The following is a 25,802-nucleotide window of genomic DNA, read 5'->3' as shown; positions in this document are numbered from 1 at the left end:
CATTAAGGTGACACCTTTTTTGCTTTCCCATTAGTACTCTTATGACCTTGACTCTTCCTAGATCACATACATTCATCTTTACTCCTACACAACTGAAGAACAGAAGCAGTAATTGTTCTTCCTTAAGAATTAGTATAATCTCAAAGTTGTATTTACCAACAGCTAAGCTTCCTCTCCCTAGGTAGAGTAGGGTGTGGCACCCCACATATTAAAAAATAAAGTTGAATGTTTGACTACTGAGCCACACCACCACCCCAAATCTAGAGTTAAGAAAATATACCATGAGTCAAACACAACAGAATCTTTAATAATATATGAGAAACCATTAACTAAATGGACACTGATTGAAACAAAAAACTTGTCCTCAGATGAAAAACCCATTCGATGGAAAAAACAAACCAACATGTCTCTTCCAAAAACCAACAGTTGCACAATAAAGGTCTTAAGTGACAGTAAAGAGGATTAAATCTCAAACCATGAATTTAAAAAGACAAGAATAATCAATGATTAAGTCAGAATCCAAACTAAAAATCTCAATGTAAAGTTTTACTAATAAAGTGGAGCAGGATGAAAATACTGAGTAAGCAAAATTCAAAATAAATTTGAGGAATCAGATTAAAAACAAACAAAAAGTGCTCAGAAAACATAAATGGATCATGGAAGCCCTCCAGGATACCATCAAATAGAAGAGAAGATACAAACTATAGTTATAGATAATTCATTTAGTGACATAATAGCAGAAAACTTCCCAATCTTGAGAAAGGGATGGATGCATACACTTAAAGTCTTTAAGAAAGAAAACAGGCAGGAGCAAAAAGAAACATTCCCGCAAACATGTTACAGTTAAAATACAAAATATGCAGAACAAAGAATATCCATAGCTGCAAAGGAGAAGCAACAAGTCACATATAACAGCAAACTCATGACACTAACAGATTTCTTGGCAGAAATTCCAAATGCAAGGAGGGCAAGGAATGATGTCTTTCCAATCTTGAAAGAAAACAACTGTCAATGTAAGCTAGTGTATCTGGCAAAACTTGATTAAAGGAGAAATAAAAAAGTCTTTTACAATAAAGAAAAACAAGGAATTCATGACCACCAAACCAGCACTGTAGAAAACCCACTGAATTCCTCACATCTACATCCCATGAACGTATATGCTGCCAAGAAATTGTGAGAAAAAATAAACCCCACTACTAAGGAAAATTAGCCAAAAAGGAACAAGGAAAAAGTAAGAATCAGAAAAACAGCAAAATGATGACAATATTACATACTCTTCAGTATTAACACTGAATGATGATTTGTGAAGCAAAATGGGATTTTTATTTCATTAGAAGTGTTTAAAAGTGACAGGGTACACAAGTCAAGGGAACAAAGGACCTAAAGATTGTATCTGCAAAGTGTTTAAATTAGTCTTCTAGACTATTTACTATGCATTTCATTCAATGAGTATTTATTAACTATTAGGTGATAAATATTTATAGCAATTTCTCTGTATACTCCAATCTATAATTTTAACCTAGTCAGAATATTACATCTCTGAAATATCAAAAGTGCATCCCACTATTGTATATTCCCACTTTTATAAGCTAGACTAGATACTGAAGATCATGGAAACATTCCAGTGTATGTGGGGAATATTCATGCAGGTAGATCTAACATGTTAATATATGTTTCATTATAGGTAAACTGTCATATTTCAACAATCTTTAGATTGAATTTGAATTATACTTTTTATATAAGGGAACTAAGTAGTTTTTCATCAAATGATTGCATAAAATTTTTATATCTTTAAGTAATTTATATGAACATAAAAAAAACTTCTTTTTATTTCTTCATCTTAGCTTCTAATTTGTAGAGGCAGTATGTTTTACATGGCAATCATATGAATTATGACCAAAGTAACTATAACATAAGATAGAAAGGAGGAAACAATTGTGTTGGAATGAAGGATGTTGGATGCAGAAGTATACTAGTAAATTATTTGAACATGTTGTGTGGTTGAATGTATTCCCCAAAGTTTATGAGTTACTCACAATGTAATAATAATGAGAACTATGACCTGATAAAAATGATTGGACATTGAGTGTTCTGTCTTTATGAATGTATTAGATCTGTGTGAGAAATGGTGATCATTTAATGTTTATTTCATTAGGTTATTATAGGAAACAGTGTAAGGGAAGCTCATTTTGTTCTTGCTTGAGGCATAATGTTCAAAGGTGTGTTTACAAAATATTTTCCTTTATGGTCAATAAAATAAATTTCCCCTGAAATACTATCTCTCCTGAAGGAATATAAATGGCTTGATTTTCCTTCTTTGAGCTTTCAATATTTAATCGTATTTTATTTCAGTGTCACATTTGTGGTATATGTTTTAATGACAAATTTGAACTTGTTATTGTGAGGATATTGGTGTTTTAAGCAATATTTTTTCTATTCTCACTTGTTAGTCCAGATATTTATGCATTGTTCATGTTCTAACAAATTCTGTTTTGCTGAGCTGTGAAAATGATCTGGTGGAATTATTTTAGTATGTTTTGAAAATTAAATCCAGATAGACTTTAGGTGAGTCAGGAACTTCAGAAGTTTGAGGTCAGCCTGGAATATAAAAAAAAAAAAACACTCTCAAAGAAGAAATAAAGATACTTTTATGAGAAATAACAATGTTTCAGCCATAAGAAAAATAGGGGAAAGTTTACTAGAAAGCAAGAAGCTGACTAAAAATGAATATAAACATTTGGCTTTGGAGTGTGTGTGTGGGTGGGGGGGGTGCACATAAAACAACTAGTGGAAAATAACATAAAAGTAATTTGCACTGAAAAGATATTAAATGTGATAAATTGTTAAATAATACACTTAAGATGACTCTTCAGGATATGCATTTAAAATAAACAATAAATGTTTCTGGAAACTAGAAATTTAATATACATGAGTTTGAACTGTTCTTTGACACATCCGTGTGAATTAACACTATGAACATCTGCACATACCTCAGTTCGGTGGTTCTGTGACAAGCTTTGCATGGCCAGCTCTATGGTATTACCATGGAGAATCAATGGAAAGGGCTATAATCCTGTTGCCTCCATATTTTTCATAGAAATAGGGTCACTGTTTCAGAGCCAGCAGTCCAGAAAAAGAGCTGGATAGAGAATAGAGAGAACTTCATGGAATCAACTAGGGTCCCCATTTCCTCTCTGACCATGTGGAAAACAAGTAGAAGGCATGGTTCTCAACACATTTTCATGTGTCACTCATGATGTCTGAGCAGAGTTATCCTTTAGAGAACTGTAACTGCTGCTTCACACTGCCTTCCTGATCATATGCCAATTTCTCTTTTTTGTCATTTACAAATTAAGACATATTTAGAAAGGGATTCTGTCTCCCATATTCTTCTCAGTTTGGCCAAAAATACCCAGTATTATATCATTTCATAGATTAGTCTATTTGTGCGATTCTTATGTTCTTTAATCATATTGAATTTACAAAGAAAATAGAAAAATCACTGCAGCTCACTAGTATGAAGCAACTGTCAAGAGGCTCAGCCATTACTCTACTTGTATAGGAGCACATTAAATGTAGTGTAACCAGTTATTATGGTAATGTGTGATGTGGTGATGATTTTAATTATGCATATATTCTTAAAGTGGAACCAAGGGAATGGCTGAAGTTTTAAAACTAAACAACAAAACAATACAGAGAGTAGTTATTATTTAAGATGGGCTGGAGAACAGAAATACAATTGTGAGTATATTATAATTGGGATGAATATCACAAGCTCATGTTGCCATGTGAAGTGTGTGAATGAATTTGACCCTGAAGTCACTAGAGTTTAGATAGTCTTTCAAACAGATTTGATGGGCTTACTTAAGGAGTGATGATAGATAGAGAACAGAGCAAAATGATTTATACTACAGGACTTCAAATTTAATAGGTAGAAGACATAAGCTGAAACAAACAAGAGATATGGTTAAAACTCTTGCAATGATATAAGAAAATAGAAGAGTAAAATACAGAACAAAAATGTAAGGTTTTATTTTATTTTACAAAATACAAGGAATGAGCAACTTAGCAAATTCTACTGACATATCAATAAATATAGGACCAAAATCTTGGCTGCTGTGTGTACGTATGTGAGGATACTTGACGACTGCAAAACACCAGCTGAGGTACAGGATGTGGGTGACAGATCTAATGGACTGGGATTAACAGAGAATGGAATTGGAGGAATCCAGGCTGCCTATGTACACAGCCCTTTTCAAAGGTATTTCTGTAGAGGAAAATGACACATAAGAAAGAAGATGGATAACAGCACTGGGAGGTTGAGAGAAAATCAATCTTTTTGGAAGAAAGGCAGTCTGGGAGATCTCCCTGGGCTGGTGACACAAGCCAGGGCACAAGGGGCCTTGCCGAGCCCAGAAAGGCTATAATGATAACATTCCACATTCCTTTTGTGGATCAGTTCTCAGTTTGATTTGATTAGTTCATTGAGCATAAAACCATTATCTCAAATGCAAATGGTGTCAGATGCTTAGTAATTGCACAATAAATGTTTCTTAAACAAAATAACAGAAATAAGGTGCAGAGTTATCATATCAACAGGGTGCTGGGAATGGGTGAGGACCCAGGGTTCGTGGAAAGTGTCTTCCCAGAACATCTGTGTCATCAGGGAAGTAAGAACCCAGGAGCCACTGAACAGCAGGACTGTAGGAGGCATTGCAAAGGGTCAGAAGAGACAAGTTAGAAACAGTAAATACATATATGTATGTGTGTGTATATATATATATATACATATATATATATGTATATATATATGTATTTCCTGCTTAAAATATTCACCAAGTTATATTGTAAAACAGGAAAAAAAATAAAGCATATTGAATAAATTGACCATGAAAATTTGAAAATTTCATTTTATTTAATTAAAGATAATTAAATATTTTTGTTCATAATTAGAATATGGTTGTTGTTAAGACTCCTAAAGTAAGTACACTTTAAAAAATAAATATAAACCACTATATTTGATTTGAGTATTCCCTTTAACAATTATGAAATCATAAATTAGACTTTTAAAAATGTCAATGTCTTTATGACACAAATAGCAAAAGTTCTCGTATATTGTAGATGTGATCAACATTTTCACATTTCATCCTCAAAAGAACTTTCAGTCCTGAAAATGGGCTCTGAGGCTTGGGGTGCTACAATAATTTCTTGATTATGGACTACTAGACAGAAACATTTAAACCTAAGGATATCAGGGAACAGTAAACTTCCACATAGTTGACTTTGAAAACAATATTAACATTCTTCAGTAACTTTCAATAAATTAGGAAGTTCAAATATACGCTGAACTTATGTCATGTAATTGTATAATTAAATATAATTTGAAAAAGTTCATTCAACACTTAGATAAGGACTCCAGCATTTTTATTTGCCAATACCATAGCCCATCTCAGAAATTTAGCTGAGAAAATTTCCATTATTATGCTCAGTTTTCAGTTTATGTTTATTTTATCTAACAATTGACACTAAATTGCAATATCTGATTACCGACATTTTTCTGATGCATAGGATTTCCAAGCTCAAAGTTAAAACTAAATTATCGGGTGTAAGTTAAAGAAAGACAAAAACAAAACATCAGATTAAATGTTTAAAAGTATATTGAATGCATTATTAAGAAATACAAAAATACTTAATATTCATAAATATTCAGGACCTTTTCCCAAAAACAAATGGTGAAATTTCATACTTTTTCACTAGGTGATTAGATTGTACACCTGTTACAATCAGAATTACATTCATTTATGTGTTTTAGGGCCCTGGCTCTCTATCATTGCCTTGTATTTCTTAACTGTAAGGTACTTGGATATGGTAGATTTCTAAAGCAGTTGGGATTATCAGTTACCATTTTGAAGCATGCTATTTTATGTACTCATCAAAATTAATTGTTGTTTAGCTAAGATTCAGCTGTTGATCTAATGTGTGCAAAGCCCTTTTCTAGTAATGTGGAATACTTGATAGTGAATATGTTTTATAATCAAGGAAATTATGAAAGTTCTTTTCAATGAGATTCAGGTAACTTTTTAAAATTTTATTTCATTGTTGTGCTGGGTTGGGAGGTACATTGTGGCATTTATGAAGGTTCTTACAATGTATCAAATATATCACAATTGAAATAATCCCCTCTACCATTTCCTTAATCCCCCCTCCCTCCACTTCAAGGGAAGAAGCTGATAACTTCTCCAGAACCCTCGAAGAACAGGGACTGAAATACTGATCAACCAGGTCCCACTTAATTCCTGTAACACACCTTTGACTGGTACTGTTTAATTATGTATACTTTTGATCCCTGTCCTGATTCTTTGTCTATTTAAAGCTAAAGCTCATGTCTTTATACCAGACATGACCAAAGACAGTCTGAAGTGTTGATTTTGTCTCTGCCCCTGGCATTTCCATTAACACATAGGGGTGAGTGGCCAGACATGGCATGTGGAATGCCAGGAGTTTGGGACTGAGTCAAAAATTCCAGTTTTACTCCTACCCAAGGAGACCAGAACACCCTTCATGTTTTGATCTCCAAACTCCAAATGGCTCCACTCTTCACCAGCTAAGTGAACAATGGCCCATAGAATCAGTGTGGACCCAGAAAACTAGCTGCAGTACACACTAAGATTCACAGATTAAGTTCTACTTAGGTGGCTATTGTGACCTGCACTACAGAGTGTACATCAAGTGTTAATCATCAGGGGAGACAGTAAGAGGGGAGAGAGCAGACCTGTGTGAAATGAGAGGAGTTAGTTCTAGGACAGACAAATGTGAGGCCAAGGGATATAGAATCAGCCAGAGTCCTGTGCCTTGCATATCAGTGCATTCTGCTTGGCTTGACTGCTTTGTGCCCTCTCAGAGGATCATTGAGACATTTCAGGAATTTCCCATGCTGAACCCATACTGCCCCTCCAGGGAGGAGAAATCCAGCCTGGAGATCTTAGGAGCAGTTTGGAGTTGTGTCCTGCACTCTTCACATCAGTGAGCACGCATGTGGCAAAACACAGATGGGATTTCACCTCTGAGAAAGATAGAACAGAGCACAGTCTCCCAACAGCCCTTCTGATCTTAGGTTTTTGAAATTCAGAGGTGAAAACAGCACCACCCCATTCCAAGTGACAAGCCTGAGGAGAAAAGTCCATTGCCCTCCTTAGCAAGGAAGAAATGTTGACATGTTTGTTTCTTTCTTTCAATTTTGTCTGTTTTATCCATCTCTGTACTTATTTTCTTATGTTTTTTTCTCACTATTACTTCCTATAACTTATTCCCATATACTTGTCTTCTATTGCTATCCTGCTTCTTCTCTTTTTCCTTTCCCTACCACTATTTCATTAATTATTAATACCTTTAGCTTTAATAATTTTTTATCTCCTACATAATCTGAGAAGATCAAAATTTCTTTCTTTCTCCCTCTTGAGGCAGGTGTTGTTGATATTTCCAACTGTTTTTTTTACTACATTTAAATATTGGTTTATTTTCAGATTGTTTTTTTAACTGCTGATTGATTTCTCTTCTCTGAATAATAATAGGAATCATAACTCTAAGATTATAACCTCAACAGAAGGCTGCACACTGAGAAAACCCCATAAAATATAAATAAATAAATTTAAAGAAATATCCATCAACCCAGATGTGCAAATGACAATGTAGAAATACAATAATCATGGAAAAGCAAGGCAATTTGATTCCTTAAGAAAGCCTGTATGTCCATAATAACCAAATCCAAAATATACTGAAATGGTTGAAATGCCAATTAACTCACAATCTAGGTTAAAAATGATCAATGATCTTGAAGAGGATTCAAACAAACAGATGAATAAAGTAACAAGGTCAATCCTAGTCCTGGAAGAGAAGTGAGCAATAGAGATGATAAATTCAGGAAGGAAACTGAGACTCTGAGTACATAAAAAATTGCAAACAAAACACTTCTCTCCAGGACTAAATGCCTTCACTGCTGATTTCTATCAAATGTGTATAGAAGTATTTATGACAATTCTTCTCAAGTTGTTCAAAAAATTGAAATGAAGGAACATTTCCAAATTAATTACTGGAGGCCATTATTATCCTCATACCAAAAGCAGATAAGGACATAAGAACAACAAAAATAAGAAAACTATGATTCAATATTCTTGATAAACATGGATTTAAAAATTCTCAATGAAAGATTAGCAAATCAAATCAAATCACACATCACGAAGATCATCCACCATGGTCAAGTAGTATTTATCTCAGTGTGAAAGCATGATTCAACATGTACAAATCAGAAAATATAATATAACAACAAAATGAAGACTATTTTTTTTGTATGATAATCTCAGTGGATTCAGGAGAAGCATTTGGTAAAATTCAACGTCCCTATATCATAAAACCCTGAAAGAGAAATTACCTAAGAAGGATAATACATGAAGATAATGAAGGCTGAATGTAAAATACCCACAGCACATACCATTCCAAATGAAGACAAACTGAAGGCATTTCCTCTAAGACCTGGAACAAGGCCGGATTTTCCACTCTCATCACTCTTATTCAATATAGTACTGAAAGATTAAGCAAAAGCTATTTGGCAAGGGAAAGCATTAAAGCATATTCAAATAAGTAGAGAGTAAATAAAAATTTCCCTGTTTACAAATGATATAACACTTCATATGCAAAAGCCTACAGACTCCATCCAACATCTATATTAACTTACAAATGAACTCAGAAAGTTTCAGGCTACAAAACCAACACAAAAAAACCAGTACCATTTTTATACAGCAATTATGCGTGACTACAAAAGAAATCATGCAAGCTATTTAATTCACAAAAGTTACTAAAATCCATAGTGATAAATTTATCCAAGAAATTCACAAATTTATACAGTGAAAATGGCAAAACACTGATGAAAGAAATTGAGGAAGACATAAAAATATTGGTAAGACCTCTTAGGTTCATAGATTGGAAGAATTAATATTGTGATAGTGTCCATAATACCTGAAGCAAATTATACATTTAATGCAGTCTCCATGTAAATACCATGATATAGTTTACAAACCTTGAAAAAATAATTCTGCAATTGATATAGAAGCACAAAAGACCCCAAATAATCAAAGCAAACATAAAATAACAAACTTAGTGGCATCATACTGACTGATTTCAAGACATACATCAGAGCCATCACAACAAAAATAAAGCACAGTGCTGGCAGAAAAACAGATACACAGACCTGTGGAACAAAACAGAGTCCTGAGAAATAAACACCCATCTACATCCAACTGAGTTTCAACAAATCCACTACAAGTACACATTGGTGCAAAGACAGCCTCTTCAATAAACACTGCTGGGAAAACTAGATGTCCACATTCAGAAGACTGAAATATGACATCTGTTTCTCACCATGTTCATAAATCAACTCAAAATAGATTAAAGAGCTGATGTACAAGTTGATACTATGAAACTACTGGAAAACATGGGAGAAATTTCAAGATACCAGTAAGGGCAATGAAATTTTGGATATGACCCCAAAATAGACAAAATGAGATTCAGATTTAAAGTTTCATTAAGAAACAAGAAATGAATTATGTGGAAAAAGCAATAATAGAAATCAAAGTGAGCATGGGAGAATGATAAACAAAACATGATTCTGATTAGAACATGAACTCAATTTTCAGGGAAGTATCTATGACTTTTTCAAGTTGCTCAAATTCTAATATGTTCTATTCTCATGCACACTTCTCAATATACTTTCCCTCCATCCTTATAGCATTGTATATTCTCTTTAAATGTAAGGTAATATATAACAGTATCTGAAAATATTTTATTTCAGTTTTGTCTAGACATTTCTAATAGCACTTGGCAGAAATTCTCATGTTTTATTCTAGGCTTAATATCATGTTTGGAACAGGTACTCAATTTCTTGTGAGATTTCAATTTGAAGGCTCCAAGTTAATAAAATTCTAATATTCTCTGGTCATCTTCAGGTGAAATGGGCTTAGAAGCCAGCTTAGGTTGATATGATACTTCACCTTTTCCATTCTGTTTCTGTTTTAAAGATGCTTATTGCATTTTACCCAAATCTACCTGCTACAAAAATTTGATTATTATGTGTAAATGTTGCTATCTTATTTAATAAATATCCAGACTGTGGGCTTTCCCTTTTTGCTGGCTTCGGCCTTCTGAATTTTTTCTTTCTTTTCTAGAATGCCATGGCAATGGTCTGTTTTCTGACATTCTATGATAAGTACTTTTCTACCTCGTGTTTTTTGAATTATTCATTCCTTACCATTCTTATACCAATATATTTTCTTTCTCTGCTTTTAATGAATTTTTAATTTTGAACATTTTATAACCCAGTCTTGGACTATTCTCTCATTTGTAACAGTGACATTTTTCCAAACTTTTTATTCTGAAATATGGTCCTTAATGTATATTCTAAGATTCTAGACAGACTTTCTGCATACAGAGATGATTTCACACCATGCTGGGAAAATACTGTTTCACATTTAAGAATTTTTATAGGTTTAAATTATTTGTGTTCCTTACAGAAATAACACAATAGCTCAAGTAGGTGTGCTATTTTTGTGTTGTGGGTTTTTTTGTACATGTTGTATTAAGAAGTGTGAGTCTCCATGGAAGTCCAGGAAATCATCAGAGACTACTTCAAGAACCTATATCCTAATAAATATGAAAATCTTGAAGAAATGGATATATTTCTAGATATTTACAATCATCCAAAACTGAATTAAGAGGACATTAATCACCTGAATAGATCATTAACTCAAAATGAAATTGAAGCAGCAATAAACAGTCTCGCAAAAGAGAAAAGTTCAGGACCTGACAGATGTTCCGCTGAATTCTGTCAGACATTTAAAGAACTAATACCAACCCTCCTTAAGGTGTTCCATGAAATAGAAAGGGAAGGAAAACTGTCTAATACTTTTTATGAAGCCAGCATTACGTGCATCACAAAACCAGGCAAAGAAACCACCAAAAAGGAGAACTCGAGGCCAATCTCCTTAATGAACATTTATGCAAAAATATTCAATAAAATAATGGCAAGCAGAATTCAACAACATATCAAAAAGGTCATTCACCGTGACCAAGTTGGTTTCATCCCAGGAATGCAGGGTTGGTTCAACATATGAAAATCAATAAATGTAATATAGCACATTAACAGAAGCAAAGACAAAAAAATCTTGATCATCTTAATAGATGCAGAAAAAGATTTTGGTAAGATCCAACACCATTTCATGATAACAGCTCTAAGAAAAGTAGGAATAGAAGGAATGTACCTCAACATTATAAAAGCGATATATGACAAAACTATAGCCAATATTATACTTAATGGGAAAAACTGAAATCATTCCCTCTAAAATCAGGAAAGAGACAAGGATTTCCACTATCCCAAGTCCTATTCAACATGTACTGGAATTCCTAACCCGAGCAATAAAGCAAGAAGAAGAAATAAAAGGAATAGAAACAGGTAAAAAACTGTCAAAATATCGCTATTTGCAGACAATATGTTTCTGTACCTTAAAGACCCAAAAAATCTACCCAAAAACTCCTAGACACCATCAACAGCTATAGCAAGGTGGCAGGATACAAAATCAACTTACAAAAATCTTTAGCTTTTCTATACACTAATAATGAAAAAATGGGAAAGAATATATGGAAACAATTCCATTTACAATAGCTTCAAAATAATCAAGTACCAAGGAATAAACTTAACAAAAGATGTAAATGACCTCTACAAGGAAAACTATAAACCCCTGAAATATGAGATTGAGGAAGAGTATAGAAGGTGGCGAGATCTCCTATGTTCATGGATAGGTAGAATCAACACACTAAAAATAGCTATACTACCAAAGCAATCTACATGTTTAATGTAATTTCATCAAAATCCCAATGACATTCATCAAAGAGATTGAAAAATCTACCCTAAAATTCATTTGGAAACACAAGAGACCACGAATAGCCAAGGCAATACTCATCAAAAAGAACAATGTGGGAGTTATCACAATATCCAACTTCAAACTAGAAAGCAATAGCAATGAAAACAGCATGGTACTGGCACAAAAACAGACATGAAGACCAGTGGAACAGAATAGAGGACCAAATATGAATTCACACAACTACACTCAACTTATTTTTGACAAAGGTGCTAAAAATATACAATGAAGAAAAGACAGCCTTTTCAACAAAATTTTTAGGAAAACTGGTTAGCAGTCTGCAAAAAGCTGAAATTAGATCTAAGTTTACCACCCTGTACTAGTATTAATTCAAAATGGATCAGAGACCTTAATATCAGACCCCAAACTCTAAACTTGATACAGGCAATAGTAGGAAATACTTTGGAAGTAATAGGTATAGGCAAGGATTTCCTCAATGGCACCCCAGCAGCTCATCAACTAAAAGAAAGCATAGAAATGGGACCTTATAAAACTAAAAAGCTTCTGCACAACAAAAGAAATGGTCTCCAAACTGAAGAGCCCACCTACAGGGTGGGAGAAAATATTTGCCAGCTACACATCCGACAAAGGACTGATAAACAGAATATACCAGGAACAAAAAAAAACTAAACTCTCATAAAATTAATGAACCTATAAAGAAATGGGCAACTGAACTAAACAGAACTTTCTCAAAAGAAGAATTTCAAATGGCCAAAAAACACATGAAAAAATGCTCAACATCTCTAGTCATGAAGGAAATGCAAATCAAAACTACACTAAGATTCCACCTCACCCCTGCTAGAATAGCCATCATTAGTAACACCACCAACAACAGGTGTTGGTGAGGATGTGGAGAAAAAGGATCCCTTATATACTGCTGGTGGGAATGTAAACTAGTACAACCATTCTGGAAAAAATTTGTAGGCTTCTTAAAAATGTAAACCTAGACCTGCCATTTGATCCAGCAATACCACTCTTGGGGATATACCCAAAGGAATGGGACACAGATTATCCAGAGGTACATGTACACCCATGTTTATTGCAGCACTATTCACAATAGCCAAGTTATGGAAACAACCAAGATGCCCCACTACTGACGAATGGATTAAGAAAATGTGGTATTTATATACAATGGAACTTTCACAGCCATGAAGAAGAATGAAATCTTATCATTAGCAAACAAATGGATGGAACAGGAGAACATCATTCTGAGCAAGGTTATCAAGGCCCTGAAGACCAAAAATCATATGTTCTCCCTCACATACAGACGTTAGATCAAGGGCAAACACAACAAAGGTATTGGACTAATGCATAAACTTTAAAGCAACAGAGGCCAATAGGAGAGAAGAGGACTAGGAACTAGAGAAAAGTTTGGTTCCAGAAGAATCCATTTAGAAAACAACACATATGAACATTGAAACAATACCAGGAATCTCCTTATATAGCTATCCTTACCTCACCTAGCAAAAACCCCTGGTCCTCCTTATTAATGTTTATACTCTCTCTCTCTTTAACAAAATCAGAGATAAAGGCAAAACATTTTCTGCTTAGAAGTGAGTGGGTGGAGGATGAGTGAGGGCTGGGGTGCAGGGAGGGTACAGGGGGGAAGGGGGGAGTAATGACCCTATGACTAGTTGCACATATGAATGAAGGAAATAAAAAAATCTGTGAGTCTAATTTTTCCCAACAAACACAATGTTCGATTTTTCACTGTTATGTCACTTGTATCATTATTATTTTAGCTCTCAAAACTTTTATCAACTTCATCTTCTACTCTGTATTTTTTATGTAATTTTATCATGTCTACATTTACTCACATGTGTATGCATTGTTTGAACCACCTCTCCCCCACCCACCAACCTCGCTTCCAGGGTTCTGCCTTCTTGTTCTCCAATTTTGTTGGAGAGAAAACATAAAAGATAATGAGAAAGACAGTGTTTTTGCTAGTTTGAGATAAAGATAGCTGTACAGAGAGATTCCTAGCATTGCTTCAATGCACTTGTGTATTGCAACACACACTGGTTCATCTCTACCAGACCTCTTCATTACTTCCTTGTCCACTTCCCATAGTAACCTCTGAAGATTACTATATTCACTCTTCTACAATGAGCACTTCAACTATATTTAAGTTTTAGATTTGCTTCCATTTCCCTATTCCTCCTGTGTGTGTTCTCCTCAGTTTGTGACCTCTGTCCAATAATACTAGTGCAATTGTTTTAGGTCTGCAATCCCCATGTGAGGGAGAACATGTGATTTTTGGTCTTCTGAGCCTGGCTAACTTCATTAAAATTATCTTCACCACGTCCATCCATTTACTGGCAAATAACAACATTTCATTCTTCTTTTTCCTTGAATAAAATCCATGGTGTATTTCTTTGTTCTTCTGTTTTATTTTCTTTTCATAACTATGAATTTGTTCTATGTCTCAAACTAGACATCCTTGATATTGGAAATGTGGTTCTCTCATTTTGTACATTTCATCATGAGTTCTGAAACTTCATTTATTTTATGAGTTTCTGAATTGCCAATACAGAAATTAAATTTTTAAAATATCCTGGAGAATGTCAAAATACAAGTGTACTATGTTGAGATTTAGACTTGAATATTTTGACCAATAAAGGGACAATAATTTTTTATTTTCTGCATTTACACTGGATTTAAAAGTTTTCCCATTTTATAAAAGTTCCAAAACAATTAATTTTATCTGAGACATGATTATTTTGAGTATTTTTGAGTGGTTGTATTATTGTTTTATTGATGTGAGAATGATTTTTCCTAAAAATATCATGGTGAATTTTAAATTTTTATCTCATAAATATACTTAATGTTATTTTTGGAGACACTCTCATCCTCCCCACAACAATTACATGATTTGTGCAGGGATGAAGCCAGTTAAGAACTGCTCAACATAGTTTTCTCACTTCCATGGTGTCCAGTTTGTTCTGGTTCTAGGAAAATCATAGTCTCCTTCTCAGTCAAGGAGATTTCCCTTTGTTTCTTTTATTATTCAGTTATTTATCAGGGATATCAACTGCCTTTCCATTTAGCATTGTCATCCTATGTCTTTCAAAATTGTCCATCTTCTTTTTAGCTACAAACTGAGGGTTAACTTGAGGTATTGGAGACATTGCAATATGGCCAGTGTGTTTGGTCTGTCACATTGCCTTCTTTCTTATCTTTTTGACCAGTGCTATGTCACTTAAGAACTACTATATTGTCTTATCACAATTTCCAGAATTTTAGTTTCTTATATATTTTATCAAAAATTATGCTTTCTTACTAAGTGTTTTGAACCTGTTATCCCTAAACTTAGTATCTATCAATTGTGTAAATCTTCACTAAATTAGCACAGTGAATCTGTGGCCTTATTGATTATGTTTCTAATTTTGATGACAGAAACTTCCTTAAAATTCCAGATTATTTTACTAACCTTCATATACACAGTAAAGTAGCTGCAGCATAAAGTTGATATAAAATGAGTAGTTATTTATACATTAACACTGAACATGTTGAGAAGAGACTCAGAAAAGCCTCCCAATCACTATAACCTACCATAAAATAAAATACCTAGGAAAAAACCTAACCATGGAGGTCAAAGACCTCTACAATAAAAATGCAATAAATTGAAGGAAGAAATTGAAGAAGAAACTAGATGATATGAGCATTCCATTGTTCATGGATCATCACCTTTAATAATTTGAGAATGTCTGCACTACCAAAGGAAACCTACAAGTTGATATCAAAGCACATCAAACATCTTCTGACTTTCTTCACACAAATAGAGGAAAAAACATTCAAGTTATATGGAAGCACAAAATACCAAGAATACCTGAATCTGTCTTAGCAAAAAGAGCAATGGTAAAATTGTCACAATTCTTGACTTCACATTACACTATGGAGTGAGAATAACAAATACTGCCTGGTTTTAGCATAAAATCAGACAAGTGGAACAATGGAATAGTGAAAGAAGAGGTTTTAAGAAATGGTGTCTACTTAATGAACATTGATGCAAAAATCTTCAACAAAATAATGGCAAACCAAATTCAGCAACACATCAAAAAGATTATTCACCACGACCAAGTAGGCTTCATCCCAGGGATGCAGGGGTGGTTCAACATACGAAAATCAATAAATGTAATAAACCACATTAACAGAAGCAAAGACAAAAACCACTTGATCATCTCAATAGATGCAGAAAAAGTCTTTGATAAGATCCAACATCATTTCATGATAAAAGCTCTAAGAAAACTAGGAATAGAAGGAAAGTTCCTCAACATTAAAAAAGCTATATATGACAAACCTACAGCCAGCATTATACTTAATGGAGAAAAACTGAAACCATTCCCTCTAAAATCAGGAAACAGACAAGAATGCCCACTATCTCCACTCCTATTCAACATAGTACTGGAATTCCTAGCCAGTGCAATTAGGCAAGAAGAAGGAACAAAAGGAATACAAATACGTAAAGAAACTGTCAAAATATCCCTATTTCCAGACGACATGATCCTATACCTTAAAGACCCAAAAAATCTACTCAGAAGCTTCTAGACATCATCAATAGCTATAGCAAGGTACCAGGATATAAAATCAACATAGAAAAATCATTATCATTTCTATACACGAACAATGAGCAAACAGAAAATGAATGTATGAAAATAATTCCATTTACAATAGCTTCAAAAAAATCAAATACCTAGGTGTAAACCTAACAAAAGATATGAAAGACCTCTACAAGGAAAACTATACACTTCTGAAGAAAGAGATTGAGGAAGACTATAGAAAGTGGAGAGATCTCCCATGCTCATGGATTGGTAGAATCAACATAGTAAAAATGTCGATACTCCCAAAAGTAATCTACATGTTTAATGCAATTCCCATCAAAATTCCAATGACATTCATTAAAGAGATTGAAAAATCTACTGTTAAATTTATATGGAAACACAAGAGGCCACAAATAGCCAAGGCAATACTCAGTCAAAAGAACACTGCAGGAGGTATCACAATACCTGACTTCAAACTATATTACAAAGCAATAACAATAAAAACAGCATGGTACTGGCACAAGAACAGACATGAAGACCAGTGGAACAGAATAGAGGACCCAGATATGAAGCCACACAACTATAACCAACTTATCTTTGACAAAGGAGCTAAAAATATAAGATGGAGAAATAGCAGCCTCTTCAACAAAAACTGTTGGGAAAACTGGTTAGCAGTCTGCAAAAAACTGAAACTAGATCCATGTATATTACCCTATACCAAGATTAACTCAAAATGGGTCAAGGATCTTAATATCAGACCCCAAACTCTTAAGTTGATACAGGAAAGAGTAGGAAATACTCTGGAGTTAGTAGGTATAGGTAAGAACTTTCTCAATGAAATCCCAGCAGCACAGCAACTAAGAGATAGCATAGATAAATGGGACCTCATAAAGCTAAAAAGCTTCTGTTCATCAAAAGAAATGGTCTCTAAACTGAAGAGAACACCCACAGAGTGGGAGAAAATATTTGCCAACTATACATCAGACAAAGGACTGATAACCAGAATATATAGGGAACTTAAAAAACTAAATTCTGCCAAAACTAATGAACCAATAAATAAATGGGCAAGTGAACTAAACAGAACTTTCTCAAAAGAAGAAATTCAAATGGCCAGAAAACACATGAAAAAATGCTCACCATCTCTAGCAATAAAGGAAATGCAAATTAAAACCACGGTAAGATTCCACCTCACCCCTGTTAGAATAGCCATCATCAGCAACACCACCAACAACAGGTGTTGGCGAGGATGTGGGGGAAAAGGAACCCTCTTACACTGTTGATGGGAATGTAGACTAGTACAACCACTCTGGACAAATATTTGGAGGCTACTTAAAAAGCTAGACATTGATCTACCATTTGATCCAGCAATACCACTCTTGGGGATATACCCAAAAAACTGTTACTCCAGAGGCACCTGCACACCCATGTTTATTATGGCACTATTCACAATAGCCAAGTTATGGAAACAGCCAAGGTGCCCCACCAGTGACGAATGGATTAAGAAAATGTGGTATCTATACACAATGGAATTCTATGCAGGCATGAAGAAGAATGAAATGTTATCATTCGCTAGTAAATGGATGGAATTGAAGAATATCATTGTGAGTGAGGTTAGCCTGGCCCAAAAGACCAAAAATCGTATGTTCTCCCTCATATGTGGACATTAAATCAAGGGTAAACACAACAAGGGGATTGGACTATGAGCACATGATAAAAGCGAGAGCACACAAGGGAGGGGTGAGGATAGGTAAGACACCTAAAAAATTAGCTAGCATTTGTTGCCCTCAAAGCAGAGAAACTAAATCAGATACCTTAAAAGCAACTGAGGCCAATAGGAAAAGGGGAACAGTTACTAGAGAGAAGGTTAGTTCAAGAAGAATTAACCTAGAAGGTAACAACCACGCACAGGAAATCAATGTGAGTCAATGCCCTGTATAGTTATCCTTATCTCAACCAGGAAAAACCCTTGTTCCTTCCTATTATTGCTTATACTCTCTCTACAACAAAATTAGAAATAAGGGCAAAATAGTTTCTTCTGGGTATTGGGGGGGGGAGAGGGTGGGGGCGGAGTGGGTGGTAAGGGAGGGGGTGGGGGCAGCGGGGAGAAATGAACCAAGCCTTGTATGCACATATGAATAATAAAAGAAAAAAAAAAGAAATGGTGTCTAAAATACTGGATATTAAGATACAAAAAAAAATGAAGCTGGACAACTATATCACATATATACATATAAATTAATCAAAATGGATCAAAAACATGTTTAAAATCTGAATTCATATACTCTTGTAAGAAAGCCCTGATAAATTGTCATTATTAACAATTTTCAGTGATTACTTAAATATGATACCAAAAGCATGGATACACATGAAAACTGGATATTTTAAATTTATTAACACTAAATACTTCATTTCGTAATAATATCAAAAAAGAAAGTAGCAAAACAACCAAAAAGGAACAAAGCTCTCACATATATTATAGCAGTTTAATACACCTTCGTATTCAAAGCATGGTCCAATTAAAAAATAAGACAAGGAGTGAGTAAATACTTTCCCTAAAGAAAATATTAATATCAAAAAACCATTGACTATCAGGGAAATGTAATTCTTAAACACATTGAGATGACACATTTTGGTATTTAAAATATCTATCACACCCCAAATTAACAAGGGTGGTAGGAATTTGGATCAAATATATGTGTACATAGTTTATGGAAATGTAAATGATGAGGCTGGTAGGGAAGCATTTTAGTAGTCATCAAAATGTTGCAAAAATAGTTACATTATGACCAAGAAATACTCAAAGTTGTACATAAAAAAGAATCTAAGTAAATACCTTTACACTAGCTGTTACAATGTTCAACTAAATGTAAGTGACTTCTGAAGTGGGAATACACTTTTATTGACATTCTCCTGAAGCCAAAGAAGCAATATTACCTCCTTTCAGTACCACTGTCTTCTGCCATTTTGTGCTATGCCCTGTGTTCAGGGCTTTATAGAAGTATTTTTTCTGAACCAGAGATAAACCATACTCCTTGAGGTGACCCACATCTGCTTGAATGTGCTCACATTGGTCATGACAGATGAAGAGAAACATCTATCCAGAGAAGCAATTATCTTGACTGGGGTTCCTATGAAAACCAGTGTTTCCAGTTCCTGGTTAACTTTTATTGTTCTTCAAAATTATTCATTTTTAAATAAAAGTATAATATCTAAATGTCATTTTATCTTTCAGTTTATATCCACTTTTGAAAGTCTATACTATCCTGGTCTAGGCCCCTCCTGAAACTATTTCACCTTGTACACTATTTATTTCTAAACCCTCTTCTAACTCTAATTTTGCATGTGTGCTTTTTTTACAAATTAATATCAGTCCCTTAATCTTTACATCTCTGACAAGCCCCTTATTGGTATGGGAACCAATGACATCCTGGCTGGCTTTGGCATCGTGAGGTCAGAAACTATTAAAATTCTGTTGTCAGGGCAACTTTCATGCAGAAACAGGAAGATCAAGCCAGTGTATCTTATAATTCAGCCTTTCCAGGTAATACATTTCTTAACTTTTTCTATATTGTTTTTGTGAAGACATTTCTGTGACTTTTTCTAATTCCAATAGACTATATCTGGAAATTACAGTTTTCTTTATACATTTTCTGTGATGTAGCGAGGTAGCTACTCAATCAATATATTTTGGAATTATCTCCTTTATTTTTCATTTCAATTGTAATACTCCATGTATACAAGACATTCTATTATTCTCTCCAAATTATTCATTGTTTATTTCTGTGTTTCCAATATATTTTTCATTATGTAAATATATTTCTCTATATATATGTATTTCATTATATTGTATATATCTCTATACACACACACACATATATATATGAATATCTCCAATTTCACATGTCTAATATGGGGAAATTTTTATTACCTTTTCTAGGCTAATCTGATCTGGGAAATATGTATCCATCTTTGCAGTTTTCATTGTGGTGGTCAACTTCAACAAAATTCTGCATTTTCCTGTTAATCCTCATAAGGTCAATGTTGAATAGGCAGGTTTTGTAATTCTATAAATTCTAGGTAAGAAAGTTTCCCTCTTCTGAATATTTATGGAATTTATGTTAAGTTAGTAGATATAGATCAAGAGATTATAAACGGATTGGCATCTTTCTTTTATAATCATTCTGGTATGTGGTGGAATATTTGTTTAGTGTCTTCTGGTATTTTTCCTTGTTTAATTAAGTCAAACTTTATTTACTTAAAGCAGTTAGTCATAAGTATGTGTCACTCTAAAAATGATCCTTCCAAAATAGTTTTAGTCTTTTTTATCACAGTATATTTTATATCCAGATATGAGTATGCATAACTTTATGATTTGTATTAATGATTAGTATCCTAGTATAGGCTCATTGTGGTAATTGGCTATCTTGGATGTCTTTCTCCTTGTGATGTAAGAATATCCCTTAAATTTTTAAGATTTTGCTCAGTTTCATATGTGTAAGGTTTATTGACAGATTAGTCTTATTTTCACCTTTACCTTACTTTTTTCCATGTTTCATGATTTTTTTAGAATTTACCTTATTTACAACTTGGAAATTCCAATAGATTATTTCCAAATAGTATGATTGCTTTCTACATGAATATTTTTGTCTTTTATGTTAAGTTCAATATTTCTCTTTGTCACTTTAACCTAGTTGCTATCAATTTTAAAAAGTTGTCATTGTGATACCAGAAAATTTCTGAGTTCTCTTTTGTCCTGTTTACCTATCAGGTACACAGTGCTTAAGAGCCAGACAAAACAGCTTCAACAGTTTTTCTCCAAATAATTTTTGGATTCCTTTTCAAAATTTCTGTTGAACTTTGTGATTATCTTGCACTTTTGAAATATTAAGTAGCATAAATTTGTATTTACATACATTTATTCATGATTATTCTGTCACGTGGAGGGTGATTTTTAAATTTGTGTTTTCTCATAGTTTTTTTCAAATTTTTGTGATTTTGTTGTACTTTTTATTAACTTATATGATTAGATTATTTTCTTTCTTCCTAAAAATGTAATTATGAAGTTTTCCCTTTTATCTCATATATACACTTGTGCATATTTTTGTGTCACATATATGAACATATATTTATATATATACTTATAAAAATATATTTATTTTTTAATTTCATTTTTGTTATCTACATATTTTCCCTAAATATTGGAGTGTAGCATGAGAAGTTTCAAATTTAAATGTCCTTTTATGAAAATCCTTACTTGGCTAAATTTATCATTTCTGTTGTAGGTAATCTGTGAGCACTTTGAAATTCTTTCTCATTGTGACATCATAAAATTTCTTATAGTGCAATGATCTTTTGGGAATTGTCATATACACATTCTTTAACAGACAAGAAAAACCACTCCAACAGCTTACCATTCCAATGTAATATATTATTCATCACTCATTTTATATTTCTATGGTGTTCAGACTTAATTCTGGACAATTAAAATATATTGGGCACATATAAATTTTGATATACTTTTCAGTCATGTATATGCTCATTTGTGGATGGTAATTTCAATATGCTTCTTCTTAAAGATTATCTGTATTGGCAATCTGTCTTTAATGATTATTACTTCACCAGTCTCATGCACATTTCTCCATGCAAATTACTAATTATTTTACAAATTTTATAACTTAATATCTGAAGGCATTTTTTTTCATTTTGCCTGTACTTTTCTATCACAGCTTAGGTGAAAATTGAGATTATATCAAAGCCTGCAAAATGTCCTCAACTTTAGAGATTTCCTTATGAGTTCCCCAATTTCCTGAAATATTACTATTTCTTGGTTATTTTCAGATTAGCAAGCATGGTTATGACAGCCGAAATTTTATTGTCTCTACTTATGTTTTGCTATAAAATGTTGATTGGCTTTTAATTACCTCATTTTTTGTGGATAAATGAGTATATTACATGTAGTTATGGCATATTTCTTAATAATCACTCAGATATGTGATAATGAGGTTTTTCTTTATGCATTCTAACATGTGTCACTTCCTTTCAAAACTCTTGTCCATATAGTCAATTTTACCCAGTTCCTGATAATTACTTTCTTACTGTTATGTCTTCTTTGAAATGAGTCATTCTTACTATTGTCATTTTATCTCAAATTCTCTGGATATGTACTGAGTGTTACTTACCTATATTTTTCTACGAATTTCTATTTTATTAACTTATTTCATATCAACATATATTCTTTATTAATAGTGTGAAGTCCATCATTAAAAGCAAAATACAGTTTTATTTCTTAAGGTATTCTTATAAGAGTAAAATATCCTTTTAAATGTTAATGGTTAACAAAGTAAAACTAATAACAATTTCCTTTTGCCTACAAATTCCACTAATTGTTCACATCATTTTCTGCTTGAAAGTTTATATAATACTGTAACTTTTGATTTTACTATAGTACCTATGAGTTCTATTAATAAAAATTGACCTATTTACTTTTGACAGATTAATAGCAATCTTTTATATTTTTCTGGTAGTGGTAAGGTATGGAAATATCTTATCATCTAATGGTTATTTATTATGAACTCTATTTGGAAGAGAGGCTTTTTTAAAATCTAAAAAGCCCACATAAATAAACTACATGCCAATGTCTGTTCATTTCAATTCATTTGAAGAGACTACTATATTCCTAATTTGAAGTCTCTAATAAGTAAGGGATAACAGCTTGTTTTTAGCTTCCCAATTCTTATGAAGTCAAATTAAGACTTTTATGAAATTGGCAACTTAATTCATTTTGGAAAGTTGTACCTTAAGTTTGTTTTTGTAAGTTTACTACTAGACTCTATGTAAAGGTAAGATAGGGGTAATTTATATTTTCTGGAGTCCAGGATCAATTAAAAATGCTGTGGGAACATTAAAAGTGAAAAAATACATATTGTATATATCAAACATTGAGTGACTACTATATGTTAAGTGTATTACGTAGGGATAAGCAAAATTACTGGATTATTTTCAAGTAGCTGCTGAATGCAGTGGTTATACACATCATCTGAAAAGTATGGAATTTTGAGGACACTCCAGTTGTTACAAAGGCAGAGACAATCAATGTGGCCTCAGTTTCTTGTTCCAGTATGGCCAGTACTTCTAAAGTTTATACAAAGGTAATTATAAAACTACAAGGAAACTCCATCTCAAAATACATTTCACAACAGGAAAAATGATAATATTAAACACAGAAGAAAATTATTTTCAACATACTTGCAGTTAAACTCAGGACATTATGCTTCCTAAGTAGGTGCCCGTGAGTCACCCTTCCAGCCACTTTTTGCTGCTTATTTTTGACATAAGGTCTTGCTTGTATGCCAGGGCTGGCCTGGACAATGATATTGTTTATGCTTATGAGTGTCACTGTGATGACATGCACACACCACCACACCCAGCCAGTGGTTGTGATGGTATCTTGCACACTATTTGCCTGTACTGATCTGTAACCATGATCCTCCTAATCTGTAATCTGCCTTCCTGAATAACTAGAATTATAAATTTAAGACACTGGACCTATCTCTGAAAATTATATTATTGAATTTTTAAAAAGATGACTTTAAGTCTATGTAAGATTAAATTTAAAAACAGACCATGGCATTTTTAAGGAAAAAAGAAAACACTGAAATCATAGAAATTAATCAATACCACAACTTATGCAATTAAATTATAAAATAAAAATGTCACATATTACAAAAACTAAAATTTAACTTTCAGCATAAAGGCTAAATTTAACACCAGAACCTATGTTGGAAACAAAAAATTCCCTAAAATTGTTCCTAACCCTACTTAACTTAGCTTGCTTTCAATTCTGTGTACATAAATTGACAGAAAAATATAACATATATATAAAAGTTTAGATCTCAGTAGCATTCCAAATAATGTGGGACACATTTCCACATTCCAGGGCAAGTCAAGATGGGGATATAAAGCATTTTCATGTAGGTAGATGAATTTATCAAAAAAGTAACTGCAATATTGCAGTATAAAATACTATGATATGAAACTAGAAGAAATTAACTTGAAGAAAACTAAATGATAACAAAACATATTAACATTGACAGGACAAATTAAACCATTACCAGTAAATTCTTTAAAAGAAGGAAGGAATTTAAAAATTCATAACAAAAATCTCATTGCCATATGTGTGCATATTTATTAATAAAGGAAACTATTACTTACATATAATATATTCATATTTTCACATTCAGAGAATCTGGGTAAAAACTAATCACCATCTCCCAAAACAAAAACTAAATGAATAGGAGTAATGATGCCATAATCTGGCTTGTAATCACAGTACAGAGGAATGTACAGATTAGATTTTGAAGATATCAGTGTATGCAAAGGTGAATCTCAAAAGAAGTAGAGTATGTGATCCAAGCCTCATTATGTATATGACGAAAAACATTAAATTTACCCAAGTGCTGATTTAAATGTAAAGATAAATTCTAAGTAGAATTTATTCTACTCAGATATTAAGTTTTACATTATTATGTGACAAAAGAGGCAAAATCATTAATATGGTGGGCTATGTATAAAAGTGGTGAAGATATTCATTACAAATTGATTCTAAATCCCCCCCCAAATACCAGACAACTAAATTTAATAATAACCCCATGGAACAGAATAATCATAAAAGGTTGAATATATCTAAACATTATATATGTTCTTGCTTAGTCAATGCAAAGGATGTAGAAAAGTAATAAAAAGTATAATTAAACATAGAGTATTTTATGTTATTTTCATTCATGTACAATATACTTCGATCATATTCAGCCCATAGCAAATCTTCCTTTTTTTCTCCCATTGTTCCTCACATAAACCATTTACTATTTTACAATATTGTTATTATTATTATTATTAATTATTATCAGGCTAGGTCTAGATCCTACTTAAAAATAAAATATGCAATAATTGTCCTTTTGAACTTTTGCTGTCTTGACCAGTACATGATTTTCAATTCCATCCATATGCAACATTTTTCTATCCATTCATTGTTTTTTGTTAAATCTAGATGCATTGATTACATTGATTATTGTGATTGGTATTACTATTAATATGAATGTGGTGGTAACTGTACTGAATGTTGACTTTCACTACTGCATATGCATACATAAGTTTGATATAACAAGGTCACATGGTTGTTTGACTTTTACTTTTGTTGAAGAAACTCTGTAAAGAGTTCTTTACAGAAAAAGAAAGTGGCTGCATTAAATTCCACTCCTAACACTATTTAAGAATTCTTTACTGACCTTCACCCTTG

At 33.0% G+C, this 25,802-nt stretch overlaps 1 pseudogene; it reads left to right on the top strand.

Annotated features, from left to right (window-relative positions):
- Window positions 1-25,802, top strand: part of LOC109677926 (tubby-related protein 3-like) — a 90,524-nt pseudogene that overhangs the window by 7,279 nt on the left and 57,443 nt on the right.

The sequence above is a fragment of the Castor canadensis genome, chromosome 13 (genome assembly GCF_047511655.1).
Source record: "Castor canadensis chromosome 13, mCasCan1.hap1v2, whole genome shotgun sequence".
NCBI lineage: Eukaryota > Metazoa > Chordata > Mammalia > Rodentia > Castoridae > Castor > Castor canadensis.
The sequence above is the reverse complement of the archived record's forward strand: the minus strand, read 5'-3'. Positions and strand labels throughout refer to the sequence as shown.